The sequence below is a fragment of the Acomys minous genome (genome assembly GCF_964271855.1).
Source record: "Acomys minous genome assembly, chromosome: 17".
Classification (NCBI taxonomy): Eukaryota; Metazoa; Chordata; class Mammalia; order Rodentia; family Muridae; genus Acomys; species Acomys minous.
This window is the reverse complement of record NC_140500.1, coordinates 46,018,261-46,036,894: the sequence shown is the minus strand read 5'-3', so window position 1 is coordinate 46,036,894 and position 18,634 is coordinate 46,018,261.

Genomic DNA, 18,634 nt, shown 5'->3' with positions numbered 1-18,634 from the left:
TGTATCCAGGGTTGGATCAGACAGAAGACACCTTCCATTCCCTCTCCTCTTTCTGGTCTTACCAGACACCATCCGTTTATATGGAGGATACCTAACAAGACACACTCACCCCCGCCCCAATGACTCATGTTGAAACAGACCAGAGTTTTATTGTACCCTGTGCATTTTGAAAAACAAACTAATGAAGTAAAAGCAATACATTTATTTAAGACAGAATTTTGGCTTTTAGCATTTTCACAAAACCTCCACAAGGTCATCACGAGAAGAGTGAAAATGTTACTGGGCTTTCTTGGCCTTCTTTTCCAGCTGAGTTTGCATCTTTATATTCCTATGCTTTCCAGCATCTCATGGGCTTGGAAAAACCTTAAGGGCAGCTCAGGCAAGTGCCACATGCACAGCAAACAAGCGACACAACTCTGAGATTCCTGATGTCCCTGTATTTCTGGTATGGGTCTAGGCATGAACACAGCAGGAAAAGGATCTAGATTGAAAGTCTACAAGACTACCTCAAGTCTGTAGAGCCGGAAGTATGGCTTGTCACTGTCAAAGTTTGGTTCTGTCATCTGAAGGTGGCATTCTGATGACTGCCTGCTCAGAATGTAGGCCTTGCTATTTTCTGGGTATGAGAGCAGGCGCTGTGTGAGTTCGGTACTTGTTACTAACGTCACAGAAGGCTCAAACACCCAAGTCTCCCTTACCTCAAGACTTAATGAATGCATTAGTCCCTTTCTTACTGCCCTGGAAAATACCTGGTAGGAGCAGCTTACCAGGCTTTGGGGGAGTTGTGACTTGAGAGGACAGTTCATCGTGCCAGGGCCGGCAGCATGGCAGGGCTGGCATCATGGCATCATGGCAGCATGGCAGCATGGCAGCATGGCAGCATGGGTGTGAGGAGCTCACCTGCTTCTGCAGTCAAGAAGCTGCAGTAGTTGGATGAGTGTTCTCGACTTGCTTTCTCCTTTATATTCAGTCTGGAACCCAGACTCCATGAGGCCCTGGGCTGCTCCCATTTAGGGAGGTCCTTCTTACCTCAATCAAACATTTCTGAACCTCCACGATAATTCTAAATCTGGTGTCACCGACAATGAAGATTTACCATCAAGAGAAATACCTACAAGTTTAACCTTTTCCCCTTCTTTGGGTGGTGGGGATGAATGAATTGGAATCATTAAGTCTTAGCCATCAGCAATTTTACTTTTATACATACCAATCAATATGCATTCAGAAATCTGATGGCCTTTTTTTTTACTTGTGGGCTATTAATTTTTAATTATTAAAGTAATTAAGAATGCAGGTATGCTTATTAAAAATATTTAACCATACCACGAACATTTACAGCAGGACTCATGTCAACTTACATTAAAAGTAAAGAAGAAAACAAGCTAGTCCCTCCACCTGCAAAACAGCACTTTAAACTTACTTAGGCATGTTTTCTTTTTAGCTATCTTACTTTCTTTTAAAAATATTTTATTAATTTATTCATATTACATCTCAATTGTAGTCCCATCCCTTGTATCCTCCCATTCCTCCCTCCCTCCCATTTCCCCCTACTCCCTTCCCCTATGATGGTGACTGAGGGGGACCTTCTCCCCCTGTATATGTTCATAGAGTATCAAGTCTCTTCTTGGTAGCCTGCTATCCTTCCTCTGAGTGCCACCAGGCCTCCCCATCCAGTGGACATGGTCAAATATGGGGCACCAGAGTTCGTGTGAAAGTCAGACCCCACTCTCCACTCAACTGTGGAGTATATCCTGTCCATTGGCTAGATCTGAGTAGGGGTTTGAAGTTTACTGCACGTATTGTCCTTGACTGGTGCCATAGTTTGAGCAGGACCCCTGATCCAGATCTTCCTGTCATAATGTTCTTCTTGTAGGTTTCTAGAACCCTCTGGATCCTTCTATTTACCAATTTTTCCATGCTTCTCTCATCTAAAGTCCAAATAGGATGTCCTCCCCTCTGACCCACTTAGCCATTCTGATGGGTGTAAGATGGAATCTCAGTGTCATTTTTACTTGCATTTCTCTGCTGACTAACAAGGATGAGCATTTCTTTAAGTGTTTCTCAGCCATTTGCTACTCCTCTGTTGAGAATTCTCTGTTTAGTTCTGAGCTCCATTTCTCAATTGGGTTATTTGGTTTGGTGGTGTGTAATTTCTTGAGTTATTTACATATTTTGGATATTAGACCTTTGTCAGATGTAGGGTTGGTGAAGATCTTTTTCCAGTCTGTAGGCTGTCGCTTTGTTCTCTTGACAGTGTCTCCTGCCTTACAGAAGCTTCTCAGCCTCATGAGGTCCCATTTATTAATTGTTGACCTTAAGTCCTGGGCTGTTGGTGTTCTGTTCAGGAAGTTGTCTCCTGTGCCAATGTGTTCCAGGCTCTTCCCCACTTTTTCCTCTAACCGATTTAATGTCTCTGGTTTTATGTTGAGGTCTTTAATTCACTTGGACTTGAGTTTTGTGCATGGAGACAAATGGGGGTCTGATTGCATTTTTCTACATGTAGACATCCAGTTAGATCAGCACCATTTGTTGAAGAGCTATCTTACTTTCAAAATAGGAAACTTTAAGGAATAGTTGTCTGAGCTACAAAATAGGATATTTAATTTTTCTTTTCCAAAGCAGTTTTGGCATATTCCAATCAATAGTCATGCTGATGAAACTTGAATTCACCCCCACACTTCTGTATTCCCTTTTCTCTCGAATGTTTATTTCAAATATTCCTTTTGTACAGTATTTATTTACTTCCTGCAGATTGTGAACAATACTGTCTATGGTTTCTAAACTCACTGCTATTCAAACCTATAGTGCTTTAAAAGCACTTAAAAGTTGTCCACCTTCTAGACCCATGAATGATTGCCTCCGACTGCTCAGAAAGTTTGGCAGAGTACAGAGTTCTGGATCCTCAGGAACAGTCTCATTTGGGAAATTTGGAGAGGGAATCCAAGATTCTGTATTTCTACCAAGTTCCAAGATGCCACTGAACTTTCAGGACTAAGGACTAGGCTGAGCTAGTCTACAAGATGTGCTTTTATGACAGATGTTAATGCATTCTCAGGCCATCCCAGGGTTCACCTGAGCCTGGAAACCAATGTTCAAATGATGCTTACTGTGGCACAGCCGCTGCTTATATCCATCTAGGCATGGGATATGAAGTCTTTGAGAAATATCCAAAGTTAAGGGAAAGAACCAATGACTTCTTAGAGACCTACATGCTTGATAAGAGAAGGGGCCAGTGTAGAAAGGTTAAAACATACAGGCTATGGAAAGGTCTTCAGATTCTTTCTCCAAGTTGACCTCCAGAGGGTAGCAGGACTCATTATTGTGTGCATGGAATCACCACCCAGCATGTGGCATTCAGTGGCAGAAGACACCTTTGAATGGGTTTGAATGAGAAAGTTCCCCCATGGTCTCATGTATCTTATACTTGGTTTCCAGTTGGTGCTATTTGTGAGGTTGTGGAAACTTTAGAATGAGACGCCTTGGTGGAGGAAGTATATCACTAGGGGGCGGGCTTTGAGGATTTATAGCTCTCTGTTTTCTGTGTGTGGATAAAATGTGATCAACCAACTTCCTGCTCTAACCACCACTACTATGTGTCACCAGCCATTATGGATACCATTACTTTGGAATCATAAGCCAAAAAAAAAAAAAAAAAAAAAAAAAAACCCCACAAAAAATCACACACACACACACACACACACACACACACACACACACACACACACACACAAACAACCCTCTGTTTTTCCCATAGGTTGCATTTGGCCATGGTATTTTATCTAACGAGAGAAAAATAAGTGATATAAACAGGATTAGGCATACACTGGGTGGCTGAATCTAGACCCAGCTTTCTCTTCTACTCACTTAATACACTGAACAAGTCACTATCTCTTTTATCTATGGTTTCTTGAATATTAATCTATCTTATGGATACCCCAGGGATCCCTTGACTGTATTTCTCCTTGACTAAGTTTGGTTCAGTTCACTACTGTATCTAGCAAACAGCATAGAGTCAGGCACATAAAAATGAGACAATGGGATAAATGCACTGTTTTTCTCCAGTATTCTGAGTTCTTGGCTCAGAGTAGATGTAGCAAGAATTTTTGGTTTCTTTAAAAACACAAAAATGTCATGGGAATGTGTTTTTGTTTTAATCACAGGTATGGCATAAGGGGCTGCTTCAGCTTGTCCACAGCAGCTGACTATGGTGTACCTCATGCTCTAGCAGGGGTGTGATTTTGCCAGCTGATGATAGTTTATATTTGGAATTCTGGAGACTCTTCAGAAGTTATATAAATGCCAGACTCCTAAGAGAGGTGGCTGCTGCTGCTGCTGCTGGAGCTGTTATTGCTAGCTGCTGTTTGTTGCTGTTTACTGAATTGGTGGTTGCTGTTTGGAGATTTCCTGAAGACAAAGATCAACCCTGCCCCAAGGAACTTGACACCTCTAATCAGCAGGAAGTAGTCTAATGGTATTAATGCCCCTTTTCCCTCTAACTTTCTTTCTCTACTACCTAGTATTTGGGGCTTGGAAGGGATAGGAGTAGTATAGAGAGCTAGGAAAAAGAACCCCACAGAGTAGCCAAAAATCTGGCTACAGGTAGATATTGCTGTAAGTCAGTGAGTCAAATAATGAACCAGACTGTAAAGCAGAATTCTGAGTAATAATCACAGGGAGAAAACTCTTTCCCTCCTCTCCTCCCCTTCATCCTCTTTCTCCTTCTCTCAACACACGCAATTTATGCTGCTGAAATATTTTTGGGCATGAAGCCTTCCATGGAGCATGGCCTACCTACCAGAAATAATACCCTCAAAGAAAACTGACTCCCTCTCTTAGAAGTTACTAATTGTGAGTAGATTCTCAGCTCTGAGTGAGCCTTCATGTATTTCTTTCCTACTGCATACTGTAATTATTTTCTGGCTTGAATTTGCACAGGTCTCGTGTATGCTGTCACAACTGCTATGAGTTCCTATGTGCAATTGCTGTGTTGTATCCAGAAAACATTGTCTCTTCATAGTCGTTTACCATCTCTGTCTCTTACAGTCTTTCTTCTCCCTTGTCCACAAAAGTCCCTGAGTCTTTAGGAGTGGGGAAGGTTTCAAATTTTCTCTTGAGAAAGGATCTCTCACTAAACCTGTAGCTAGTGAGTTTAGCTATGCTGGCTGGCTAAATGCTTCAGGGGTCCACCTGTCTCTCCCTCCTCAGTGCTGGGATGACAGAAGCATACTTCTATAACTAGCTTTTTAAATGTGTATGCTGGGGATCTGAACTCTGGTCATCATGCTTGGATGATAAGCACATTATCGCTGGAGCCATCTTTTCATGCCATGATTGTATTTGTAGACTACAGAGCCTGCCAGTTACAGGTCTAGATGTTAAAGACACCGTCCTAAGAGCATGAACAGTAGATAGATTGCAAGTGCCATCTATTATGAGAAAGAATCTGCCAAAAGTTTTGTATAATTTTTTAATTAAAAAACCTGAAAAATTTCCTTGTTATTTGGATTCATTGCAATCTATGGCAAGATTGATCATGAAAATCTGAATGAGGCAAAAGAAAAAAAAACATTTAAATCAAGTAAAGTTAAGTGAAACATTTTGAAATGTCAAAGATGGATAGCATATGCCTTACTTATGTGAATGGAGTTTTAAATAATGACAATAATGAGTTTTGATCAAACTAGACCAGTGCTTTATTGCCGTATATGTTTGTGAGTACTTGATCAAAAAACCACAATTTCCTAAATAAAGATACTATGAAATACTATTTATTTTTAGGTCAAATGATAAAAAAGAATACACTTATGTATAAAGCTTTATCACCACTACCACCTCAATCTCATCGTCGTCGTCGTCATCATCATCATCATCATCATCATCATCATCATCACCATCTAGGTACCTCTCACTCCATTCTTCCTTCAAGGGTAGATAATAAGACACCAGCGAAAGAGTTGCAATGAGCTTCATAGAGTCAGAGTCATAAATGTGAGAATGACATTTTCTAGCAACCTTATTGCGAGAAAACTCATAGGTTTCAGTTGATGCAGCTAATTCCAGGCAGATTTGAATGCTGGTAGAGGTCCATTGCCCAACAAATGCGAGAGACATGTTAGTCCTCAATCTGTGGGAAAATTAATTTTATTAACAGAAAGGAAGGAAACATCTTTGACTGGTCATTGTTGGCAAATGGCACAATAGCTATTTGTCATCCACACGTGAGACTTTGATCCATGTTTCAATGATCATAGTTCACACTGTGAAATGCAAGGCTAAGAATGCAGCAGTATGGATGCGGTGCTGGGGCCATACCTTTTGTAGTCACTTGTTGAATGCATAGAAAGGTCTGCAGAAGCCTCCAAGATCCAAGGAAACATTTGAAATGAGCCCATGTAGGAGGGCTTCCCTCTGTCACTACCAGTATCCAGAGATTTGTGCTGTTTTGAGATGACAGACATGCTCTGCTGTGCTTTGAATATAAAATGTCCTCTATAGGACCATGAGTTTGAGCACTTAGTTCCCAGCTTGCGGTGCTGTTTTGGAAGGTGGTACAATCATTAAGAGGTTCCATTAAAGCTTTACTGAGTGAAGTAGATCCTAGTCTTTGCCACCTGTCCATCAGTGCAATGTAACCAACCACCTCACATCTTCCTTCTGCCATGCCTTCCATACTGATGGGCTGCATCCCCTCAAACTATGAGCCAGAAATAGACTAACGCCCCCCACCCCCACAATAGCCTTAAGTTGATGCTTGTCAAGTATTTGGTCACATCAATGAGAAAAGTAATTAATTTGTGCTCCTGTGACCTTGACCTGGTCTCAGACCAAAACCATCATCGCCTTATCTGATCAAGTACCAAGACTGTGAGCATTACTAATAACTTCATCTCAACAGTCTACAAACTGTGTGATTCATGAGCATTAGCTTGTACTCACAAAACTAAGACATCTACAGATGCCACTATATAATAGAATCTTATGAGCTGACCAATGAATATATGGGCTGTGTTGTTTAAACTTCATTCTGCCATGTGTGACTGCAGTTTTGAGTCTTCTGGGGAACTTGACCAACATAGACTAGTCAGGAACGAATGTAAAAATAAATTTCAAGGATCAATGTATACGAGAAATACTACTCAGATGTTTTTTGTATATTTTCAATTTTATCTCTGAACATCTTGGAGGAGAGAACCAGTATCTAATTTAAACATCTCATGGTTTTAAAGGTAATTTGGTAATGGATACAGAATTGCACTTTAGTGATCGAAATGGGATTTTATATGATTAAGTGACTTTTCTGTGTCCCTTCTCCTTTAGGAATTTTTGGTCTTCAGAAATGTATTTGAAAGGTTGCCTTTTTCCTTAGATATCTAATTATCCAAGAAAAGGAATGCTTTGGGACTGGCACGAAGCTGACAGGCCAAGCAGGGAATTCCTCCCAATCAGAAGCTGGACAAGGAACATTTGGGGTGTGAAGTTAACATTGCGGCTTATTACTAATGGTGTTTATTAATAATCCTCAATACCCTCAATAGTTTCTTGCAGTGCAATAAAGTAAAAGTTAAAAATGTTGAGAAAATCCCATTTTGCAGGGTAGACAAACAGCAAATTTCAATTATAAAAGTCACCTCATAAGGTTTATGTAAAGCCCACATTTTTATAAGTTTTAACACCTGGTCTGGTATAAATCAATATTTTCTATTAAAATAAAAAAAATGCTGGGTGGTGGTGGCATATGCCTTTAATCCTAGCACTCAGAAACCAGAGGCAGGTGGATCTCTGTGAGTTCAAGATCAGCCTGGTCTACAGAGCAAGTTCTAGAACAGCCAGGGCTACACAGAGAATCTTGGTCTCGAAAAACCAAATCAACCAAAAAAAAAAAAAAAAACCCTACAATAACTCCTGTTCATATTTATTTGAATTGGGTTGCATGTTTCTCATCTGTATCTATGAGTTTGTGCTGTATCTTTCTGTCATGCTGATTTGAGATTTAAAAATATGCACCCCCCCAAAATCAGTTGTAGGTAGGTAGCACCCAGCTAGTATGTTACTTCAGTATGACAGAAAATTAATCCCAAGTAAATACATGTTTAAGCTGTACCCTTATATTAGCTATATACATATTGTGTCTGCACACACATTCCTGCATGGCTGTATGTGTATGCTGTGCTTTTCCACACTGCCTTCTTATAATAAGATGTAAGCAGTGTTTGATTAAGTGATTGAATCTTTGTCCTTCCCTTTGAAATGGTTGGATGCTGGGGGTGGGGGAATGTCTGCATAAACATGAGGCTCTGTGTTCAGATCTCCAGAAGACACTTAAGAACCCAGCCTATTAGCATGCCTCTATTATCCAAGTACTCCTTCAGGAAGATGGGTAGCAGAAATGGGAAAATTCCCAAAGCTTACCAGCTAGCTTGTCTGGTGTATACAGTAGAAAATAACAACTGTCTCTATTTCAAACAGGTTGAAATGCAAGGAAAGGCACTTAAGGTTGACATCCAACCTCCACATGTTCACTTATCACACATCACACACGCATACACACACACACACACACACACACACACACACACACACACACACACATCCACAAAAGCACAACAAAACACAGCATCATCCCACAGGATTGTATCACCTCATAGTAAGCACGATAGGAACACAACCTAAGTGTTCGTTAATAGAGGAATAGATAAAGAAATGATAGCATCTCATATATTAAGAATAACATATCAAAAATAAGACACTACAGACATCGCTATGAGATCCCAACTTTCTTTCCCTTGTACATAATTTGAGGAGAGAGATTGCTGAGTTTTAGGCTCTTGTCATAGTTCACTTAACAAGGATATATTCCGATAAATGCAGTTGAGTGATTTTGTCAGTGTGTGAACAACAGAGTGTGTACTTGTAAAAGCTGAGACAGTGCAATGTCACCAGGAGACACAGTCCTATGGGGATCCCACTGTATATGAGCCACGGATGACTGAAACTTTGTTGTGCTATGTGTGACGACAGTTTCATTTTTATGCTTTTGAGGCACCTCCATGCTGTTTCATGTTGGCTGCATCAGTTTTCATTTGGACCATCAGTGCACAGGTTTCCTTTTCTGCTGTGCCTCCAGGAATATCTACCTATTGTCTTTTGATAATAGTTTTACTAACATGTATGGCCTGATAGCCCACTGTGGTTGTGATTTGCATTCCCTTGATAATTAGACATAGTGAGTTTGTTTTTCTGTAGATGGCTGTTTATAGGTCTTTGGAGAAATGTTGACTCAGATTCTTTGAACATTTCAATAAGGTTTCTTAGGAGATGCTTGCTTTGCGTTAATATTATTTGGCTTTGCTATTGCCTTGTCTGGACTCCTCATGTACTTTAATATTAACTTCTAGCAGTTAGAGGATGAGTCACTATTTTTTCTTGATCTGTCTTCTATTTTTTTCACCGTATTTATATTTTTTTGTTGTGAAGAAACATTTTGGTTTAAGATAGTGCCACTCAGTTATTGCTGCCATTAGTGACAGGGTTTTAGAGTGGTTCTTACCACCCAAGTCTACCATGACTGCTGAGTCAGCATGCAGGAGTATTTCTTCCAGGGTTCTCTTTTTTTTGGGGGGGGGGTTCATTCTCACTCGTAAGTCTTCAGTCCCTCTTGAATAAAGAATAGGCTAAGCCCCTGTCTCGTCCTTCTGCATGTAGATCTTGAGTTTCCCCAAGGTCATCTATTAAAGACAATCCTTTCAAAACCAGATGAACTTTGTAATTTAGGACATGGCAGAAATGCCATGCATTCTGAGGGCATAATACATACTTGCTTTCAGCTGGTAAGTTTGGGGGGGCAACTACAAAGACAGGAGTATATATTGACACCACAATCATTGAAGTGCTACCAAACCTAAAATTTATGGAAGCTGATTTGGGACAAGGTATTGGGCAAACTTTAAACACATAAAGACTCTGCTTGTGGGACTTGGATGCCATCATGGAGAGTTTGGATAAGGGAAGAAAGGTAGTGGCAGGCTGGTCACAGCTGACACCTGGTGAAGTGTCTTAGGCAAATGAGTCAGAAGCTGAAGACTGAGGACTCTCATCATGCGATGATTGCAAGTCCACCATTGCCACCACCCCCAGTAGTATGAGAAACAGGAAATGTACTTCATGAACTTCTTCACTTTGGAGTGACATTTAAAGAAAGCACAGAAAATCCAAGAGCTGCAAAGTTCAAAGAAAACCCATCTCACATTCCAGACTCTGCTATTAAAAAATGAATCCCAGGTAGAGATTACATGCAGATTAATGTCAGAAACACACTTTATAAAGATTAAGAACAGGGTGACAAGGAAGCCTTGTATTAAAGACTTTCACAAAACTGAAACCAATAGGGCCATTAAGGATCCTAAGGATTTCATTTCCTGTCAGCGCCATAGGAAAGCCAAGACAGACAACGGCATAGCTGAAAGCAATTTGTGCCCATTGCTTTTGTGTAAGGTCAGGCAAACACAAACCTTTAAAGGGAACTGTATCAAGTCAAAATTAAAAGCACAAGATGAGAGTGAAGTCAAAGGAATGTATGGAAGGAAAACAGATTGAGAAAAGCTGCTCAGTTGCTTTTATGGCCTTCAGTTTATGAACAAAAAAAAAATTGTCACTAGAGGATGGAACCATGAGCTATGGTACAAAACAAATTTCTAAACCACCAGTGACCTGGACGCATATACCTGGCTGAACCTTACAACTATGGAATGGTAAGAGCCCCCATTTTGAAGATACAACCATGCTACACAAGTTCCATGCATGCCCTAGTATTGAATGTTAGATCCATTTTGAGTAGAAATTCTTTAATCTGTTTGGTTCACAGTCTTAAGATGGCTATGATATAGCTAAGGGGGTAGAGCTAAGGAAGTGTATCCGAGGAGTGTCATCTGCTCCTGGACCAGATTCAGATGACAAGTTCCTGGACTTTGAGCTGATTCTGTAATCAACATGAGGGTTTCAGGGAGGGATTTTGCATGTGCTAGGGATGGGAATGACTGTGGCCTAAAGCAAACTGTGGCAGCTTGCATTTCCAAACTTGTCCATACAAATATACATCCCATCTTGCATGCTATTCTTATAATGTGATAATGACATCTTCCTTATTCCCTCCTCTTGAAACTGGGTGGAACTGGGTGACTGCCTTAAGCTATAGAATTCACTGTAGGTGACCATGGTAGCTTCTGGAGTTAGTATCCCAAAGGTGTTGCGGCTGCTGTATGAGTTTGCCGCTTGGCCATGGAAGGCAGTCAACGTGTTTTGAGGAAACTAAAGCCACACAGCGGAGCCAGATGTATGTGCTCCATCTAGGACCACTCAGGTGCTAGCTAGGGAAACCCTTGGAGCACGTGAGTGGAAAAGTCTTTATGACGCCAGTCTTCTGTCTCCAAGAACTCTATGGACTCAAGGTTTCTATCATGGTTTCTTTTTCTGTTGCTTTCATAAAATTCTTGGACAAAAGCAACTTAAAGGAGAAAAGGTGAACTCTGGCTCACCGTTCAAGGATACAGTCTGCAATGGCAGGGAGGTCAAGGTTGCCAGGAGTTTGAAGCAGGTGGTCACACGGCCTCCACAACTGGGAAGCAGAAATCTGGGCTGCATGCATGCTGCTGCCCAGCACCATTTTGCCCTGTAAACTCTTAAGGATCTGTCCGTGGAATGGTGCCAACTGGGCATGTTGTCCTTTCTCACTTAATGTAACCAAGATAATCCTCCAAAGGCATGTCAGAAGGCCCATCCCATACTCAAATCTAGGCTCTATCAAGTTGACGTTCAACACTAGTTATGACTGCATCTTCTTTCTTAGAGCTGAGACACCATGGGGGCACTGTGCATGGTCCACAGGCCTGAATGAGAGCATCTGGGAGTTTATCACTACAGTGCATGTACTGGAATCATGAATCATGCATGCCTAAGTATGTGACAGTTGCCACGTAGCACCTGGAGCGTGCTACCAGGTGACTGGTGTGTGTTCTCGGATGTCATCTGAGAATAACTGAGAGAAACAAATATGTCGTCTCCTGTGATACTGTGATATAGTAAGAGGTGTTATTTTCTGTCCCTCTTTCATGCCACACAATTTCTTTTAACCTTGAAGGTATTTGAATGGCTCATGCCTTTTTGTGTACTAAGAGCTGGTAACTTATGAGTGAGGGCTCTTGGATGTCATCACGGGAGAGAGGCTGAAGTTGACTTTCTGACTGAAGGATGATACTTTAGTATCAATCATCACTGTGCAAAGAGGCCTCTATAGAATATCAAAGAGAAAGCGCCCAGAGAGCTTTTGGGTTTCTATATAATGGAGTTGGTCTGACACGATAGCCCGGATGCTCTACACATCTCATACACGTTGTCCTAGGCACTAACTCTACCTGGTTATGCCTGAGTTACATCCTTTTACAGGTATGCGGAAAGGTAAATACATCGCTTTACAGGTGCTACAAGACGTTTTAGCAAGCAATCCAATGTGACTGGGCAGGGGCTGCTGGGAATATCTAAGTTTTAATTGGTCTTTGCAGGTCGCAGCCTAGGCTTCTGACTGACAACCTGAAGTGGGAGCAATCCTGTGGGACCAAATCCTTTTACCAGTGGAATCTGGCACAGCCTCCATGCAGTTTCAGAAATAAATGAAATTACAGGGCAACTGACTTTTGTCTGCAAGTGACTTAGTGTATATCGAGAGTGAGTGTTGACTGTAGACAGAGGAACTGATTTATTTCCTTGCTTGGATCTAAATGCACAGTTTAATTAATGTCCTGAGCTAAAAGAGTTAAGAATCTAGGCTTTGGCTTCATTCTGACACGATCTCACCTGGAGGTTGTGCACAGTGTTTGTTGCCTTGTCAGTGAGTTATGAGAATGCATGAAATCCTTGTAGAAGAAGAGCTCTCAGGACCTAGAGAGGACGTGGTAAATGATCACTGGGGTCGCGTTTATGAAAAAAGCTCACATAGACCATAATCTGCGAATGGGAAAAACTACTATGTGCTACACAGACATACTTTTGCTTTTCATGTTTCCTTTTTCTTTTAATCATGCTTGTGCTAATTTACAATGTTTTAGCCACAGAGTGAAATCATTTCGGGTGGATGCGTCCTAAAAGCTGCAGGCTGCGATAAGGCTACGTATATCAGTTAACGTGTACGGTTAGATTCAGCAGTACGATGAAAGTCTCTGATTCTTTAAACATATATGCCCTCACAATATATCACCAGATGTAGTTTATTCTCAGTAAAATAGGAAAGCATTTTATGACGATATCTAACTCACTGTTATTTTATTGCTTATACATATGATACATTTTTATTTCTAAAACAAGTCTATATCTCTGGATACCTGCTTTATTTTCTTAAGTTATAGGCAGTATGTCACTCATGAATGGCAGAGGATGTCAGTTATTTATCTTCCCAAAGTATCCAGAAGTGAATAAAGCTCGAATTGAATCAAGAAGTGTCATATATTAAAAAGTGAATTCTCAAAGAAAACCCAGAAAAAGGTTTGAATATAAAATTTAAACTACAGTTTGCCATAAAACGTGACTGTCAAGGTGGCACAAACTCCAATATGAAACCAAGTTGATTGAATTTGTATTTTTATCCTTGCTGAAGAATTATTTTGAAATTATTGATCTCAGAAGGCTTCGATCTATACTTTTTGGATAACATGTCAATCAGGTACAAAGGTGTTATGAGCAATTTAAGCCCATACATTTATTTGTCAATAAAATGCATGCCCTGTTTTTCTCTTTTGGTTGTATTGTTTCATCATGTCGATATTTCATAAGATTATGTGACTGTCTAAATGGGAGTGTCTATTACTGCTGCTGATGTACTTTGAAAATAGCAATCCATAGTTTATGGGCCAGAAAGAGGCAAACCTCTACCTCTGACCGCATTGAACGTAAAAGTAAGTTAATATAAATGAAATTCTTCTCTTATTTCACCTACTCACAATTAGCTTCCAACGGCCTTAGCAGTAAATGCTAAAGCATGTGTCTGACATGCTCTGGATTTGGAAGAATGATTTATATGCAGCAAATAAAATTTCCAAAAGGCAATGTGGGCAACAGAAATACCTCCATGCCAGCCAGATTAAAAAAAAAAAAAAGATAGCGGGCATTGTAGGAGCTTTTCCCCCATCGATGTAAGTGTTACATATTCTCTTTATTCACCAGAGATAAACACACATGATGAATGAGGAAGGTAACATCCTTCCAGTCTTTTTTTTTTTTTTCCAGGCACACACACATTTCTTTTCTGACACGATATCCTATATATTAGGTTTAATAACCTGATTTTTTACCAAATGGATTTCTGTCCTCCTGTGCTATAGTAGACTTTGTCAGGAAAATAATAAGCTCGTGCACTTCACCTTTACAATACACTTTTCCCTCCATCTAATACCTTCCTTCTTGTATTTATTCACTTGAGCATGTAGCTTATACTGATAGGTAATTTGCTTGTATAAAATATGCTGTGTTCTCTGGGTGTTTTAAAAGCACGGATTTGTTGATTGTCAAATATTTGACAAGTTATAGTTAAGTGTGCTTTTAATATAACTGAGGGTTTTTTTTTTCCTTACAGCATAGCTCTGTACAAAATTCAAATAATTTAACCAGAGTTCTATTTGTAAAGATGGCTAGCAGTGAGATGTGTGTGTGTGTGAAGTTCCTGGTTATCTCTGTAAGTACCTTGGGGGCAACTAGATATAGTCTGCGGCAGCCACTGGTTCTCACTTCCTGGTCCTTGCATGTAGCCAGCCCCTCTTCCGCTCGCTGACCTGTGACCCACGAGTTATCAAGGGTGTGTGAGTCCCAACAGTAGGCCACGTAGGGTATTATAGCTGGCTTCTGCCTTCTCTTCCTTTGTGTTCTCACTCTGGGAGCCGGGAGCTCCCATGTCATTAGGGCAGATCTGTGGAGGGAATCCATGCATCAAGAACCCAAGACCTTTGTCACCTGTGTATCCCTGACAATGAATCCTATGGCTACAGAACCAATACCATACTGCTATTACATACACCAAAATATTATTACTAATAAAACATGCCTGCTCTACTGTTACTCCTTACCCCACTCCCAGGACTGGGAGTCGAGTGCTTGCCAGATAAGCACATTATCATTGGGCTGCATCCCCAGTCCTGCTTTTCCTTTTACACTTGGAAGCAGTGGCTCACTCAGTTGCCCAAGCTGGTCTTGAACTTGTGACCCTCCTCTTTCAACCAACATGGTAGTTAGGCTCATAGTCCTGTACCATGAGGCCTGGTTGTCCGATCTGTAGAAACTCTATAGACAAGAGAGGCTTATTTTGGATGCATGCCTGGAGGTTTGGAGGAGTAATTACCCCTGCTCTGTAATAGAATAATTCCTACTTGGGAGACGAGCTGCATCAAATGTGTTCAGAGTGAAGGATTTTGGGAAGTATTATTATATTGCAAGAGCCCAGATAAGGTTTAGCTATTCACATCAACTCATTTAAAGGGTGACTTAGATGAGACACTACAAAGGCAAGCACCAGTATCTTCAGGGATAGAAAACATTTTATGTCAACACCTTTCTTCAGATCTAAGCTCTGCCGTGTACACCTGTCCCCCTCCCCCAAATCGTTGCAGTTATGAGAAACAGCCTGCTTGGATGAAATGGATATTAATATCAAAACTTTAGTGACAAAGTTGGTTGTAGCTAGTCTTGATGTGGCTCGGGGTTGCTTCCCCAAAGGTTAATGAGGTCGTTGGATGCCAATATTATAACATGGTGTGGAATCTTTTAAGAAGTAGGACTGTGTAGGGAGGACTTGGTTCACGAAATCCTTTCTGTGATGATACCCACTGGGCACACTTTTATATCTCATTCTAAAACTTAGTGTTGTAGCTAGCTAATTACCAACAGTGTCTACGCCTTTTATATAGCAACTTAAGGACTGAGATCTTTTATTCTTTGTTATCTCAGTACATTCAATGTATATAAATACAAGGGCAGCAAGCGATAGTGAGGGAAACCCCAACTGGAATGAAGCTAAATGCACAGCAGCAAGCGATGCAGTAGCCACTCCCACTCCAGAGGTCCTGTGAGTGTGAAATACGGTGTGGGCCTCCGTGGCTTAGTAAGCCTGCAGAATGCCCTCAGAAGGGATGGACATTTTCCTCACGGGACACTGGTTAATTCTTTTGAGAGGTTATTGAAAAGGGCTTGCCTGTGTCCTTAATCACTCTCCCACTTCTCTTTTTACCATATAATCTCTCCTTTATCTGCGCTCCCAACACGATGCCAAATGCCACAATGTGTGGCAGCCAAGAAGGTGCTAGCCAGAGCTAAAAAGACACCAAGACATGCCCTTAGGCCTCTAGAATTGTGAGATAAATGAACCCCCTTTCTTTGTAAAGTTCCCAGCCTCAGGTATATCATTATAGCGACTAAAATGGACTGACACAGATTATTTGAGTATATCTAGTGAAATTTTTTTGTCTTTTTGATATATATGTGTGTATATATATATATATATATATATAATTATTCCAGTTTCACAAGCATTATATGTAACTGAGAATAGAAAAAACTGTCACAGAGTAAGGAAAAACTAGCTTCTCCTTCTTCACTTCCAATCATATGTAAATAGCAACATTAGATATGCAACGTGATGTATATTCTCCCATAGTACAGTAGATACAAAACGATGTAAACATAAACTGTAATCGCTCTCATTTATTGTACTGTCACATGTTGTTTAGAGAATGAATAGTACGTATAGAATGAATTAGTTCTTTTCAATAATTGCTTAATAGTTGATGCCAAGGATTGGCTAACAATAGCTAAGGGATGAATTCTTCAATTTGCCTGACGTAGGGTGATTCATGAACTTAGAATGTTATTCATATTTTTAGAAATTGGAACATTAAATGAATTATATTTACTTAGATGTGAAAAATATGGAAAATATAAATTGCAGTGCGGACAGATAAATACTATCGTGATACAATCCTGTGCATTTGTTTATATGCTATCTCACCTCAAATGAATCCTTGAAATCTGTCCTTTGCAAAGAGAAGTTTCCTTGTGAGGGGTGAAGACTATACCTATCTGAGAGCATTGGGACAGATACATAGAGTGCAGTTAGGAATTATGCTTATTTAGTAAAGTGGTTGTTGTAAATTCTCTTCTAAGATCCATGATTTCCCTAGCCCTGGGTCATTGGGAGGTTTGGAGTACGAGGCGTGGCTTCCCTACTGTTGAGCGGTCTTAAGGGCAATTAGGGAACTGGCAAGGTATGCCTGCCATTACCTCACCCTGTGAGTTATCAGGGCGTGCTGCTCGTGGTGTGGCTCCTAAGCGTTAGAGCTGGGAAGGTCGCTTGGTAACCTCTGTTCTTGCATGCTGGGGCCATGAAAGCTGTTCAGGGAGGAAGCTTTCAGGTCAGATCCAGCTCACAGCCTCTGAAGTGCAAGATGTCTTCAGCACTGGGAAGTGACCTTCTACCTCTAGGGGACAACCGAAGGCAGCAGCAATAGCCTATACTGTTTTGGGAATCTCAGACAATACTGACAAACAATTCAAAAGAGGACTTCTCATGCTCGGTGTTGGGGTTTTTATTAGATCGTCTTTGGCTCTTGGATGGAACAGTGTCAGCTAAGATGGGAAATTTTCACGTATGCCAATTTATGTGTGCTGTAGGTAATTTTATGAATTTTATAAATTTTTCAGGTATCTTGTTATTTTACTCTTCATTCCTTTTGTATTTATCTCCGTCTCCATGCCCTAGTTAGAACCCTCTGCCTGAGTTTTTCCCATTTTCCACTTCAGATAACTCACACCCTGCGATTTCCTTCTCTGTTGCTCCCCTTCCCTGGTCTGCTCCCTTTTTACTTTCCAAGTTTCTGTAGTTATTCCAGGTTATATGTTTATTTGGAGCTAAGGAGCTCAGATGAGAGAGACCATGCAGTGTTTGCCTTTCTGGGTCTGGGATTCCTCATTCAGTATGATCTTTTCAAGTTTCATCCATTGACCTGAGAACTTCACGATTTCATATTTTCCCTTATAACTGCATAGCATTGCACGGGGTGTACGTACCACATTTTTATTATCCGTTTGTCAGCTGCAGGGCATTTAGGTTGTTGCCATTTCCCAGCTATTGTGACTAGAGCAATAATGAACACAGCTGAGCAAATATCTGCGAAGCAGGGTGTGGACTCCTTTGGGCACATGCCAAGCTGGGTCCATATGGTAGATTTATTCTTAGCCTTTCGAGGATTGTACACACTGGTGTCTAGAGTGGCCTGACCCGTTTGCAATCCCAACAACAGTGGAGGAGATTTCCCCTTTCTCCATACTCCCTCCAGCATTTGTGGCAGATGATTTTCTTGATATCTGCCATTGTGATTTTCACAACTGTTTTGATTTGTATTCTACAAATGGCTATTTATAACGAACTCCATTTGAACGATCCCTTAGTCATTTTCATTTCTATTGAGGATTCTCTGTTCAGCAACTCAGGCTCCCCTTTTGAATGGCTTCTTTGTTTTTCTGAGTCTTTTTTTTTTTTGAGTTCTTTATGTATTCTAGATATTAATCCTCTGTCAAATGTACAAGAGCAGGAATTCCAATGGAA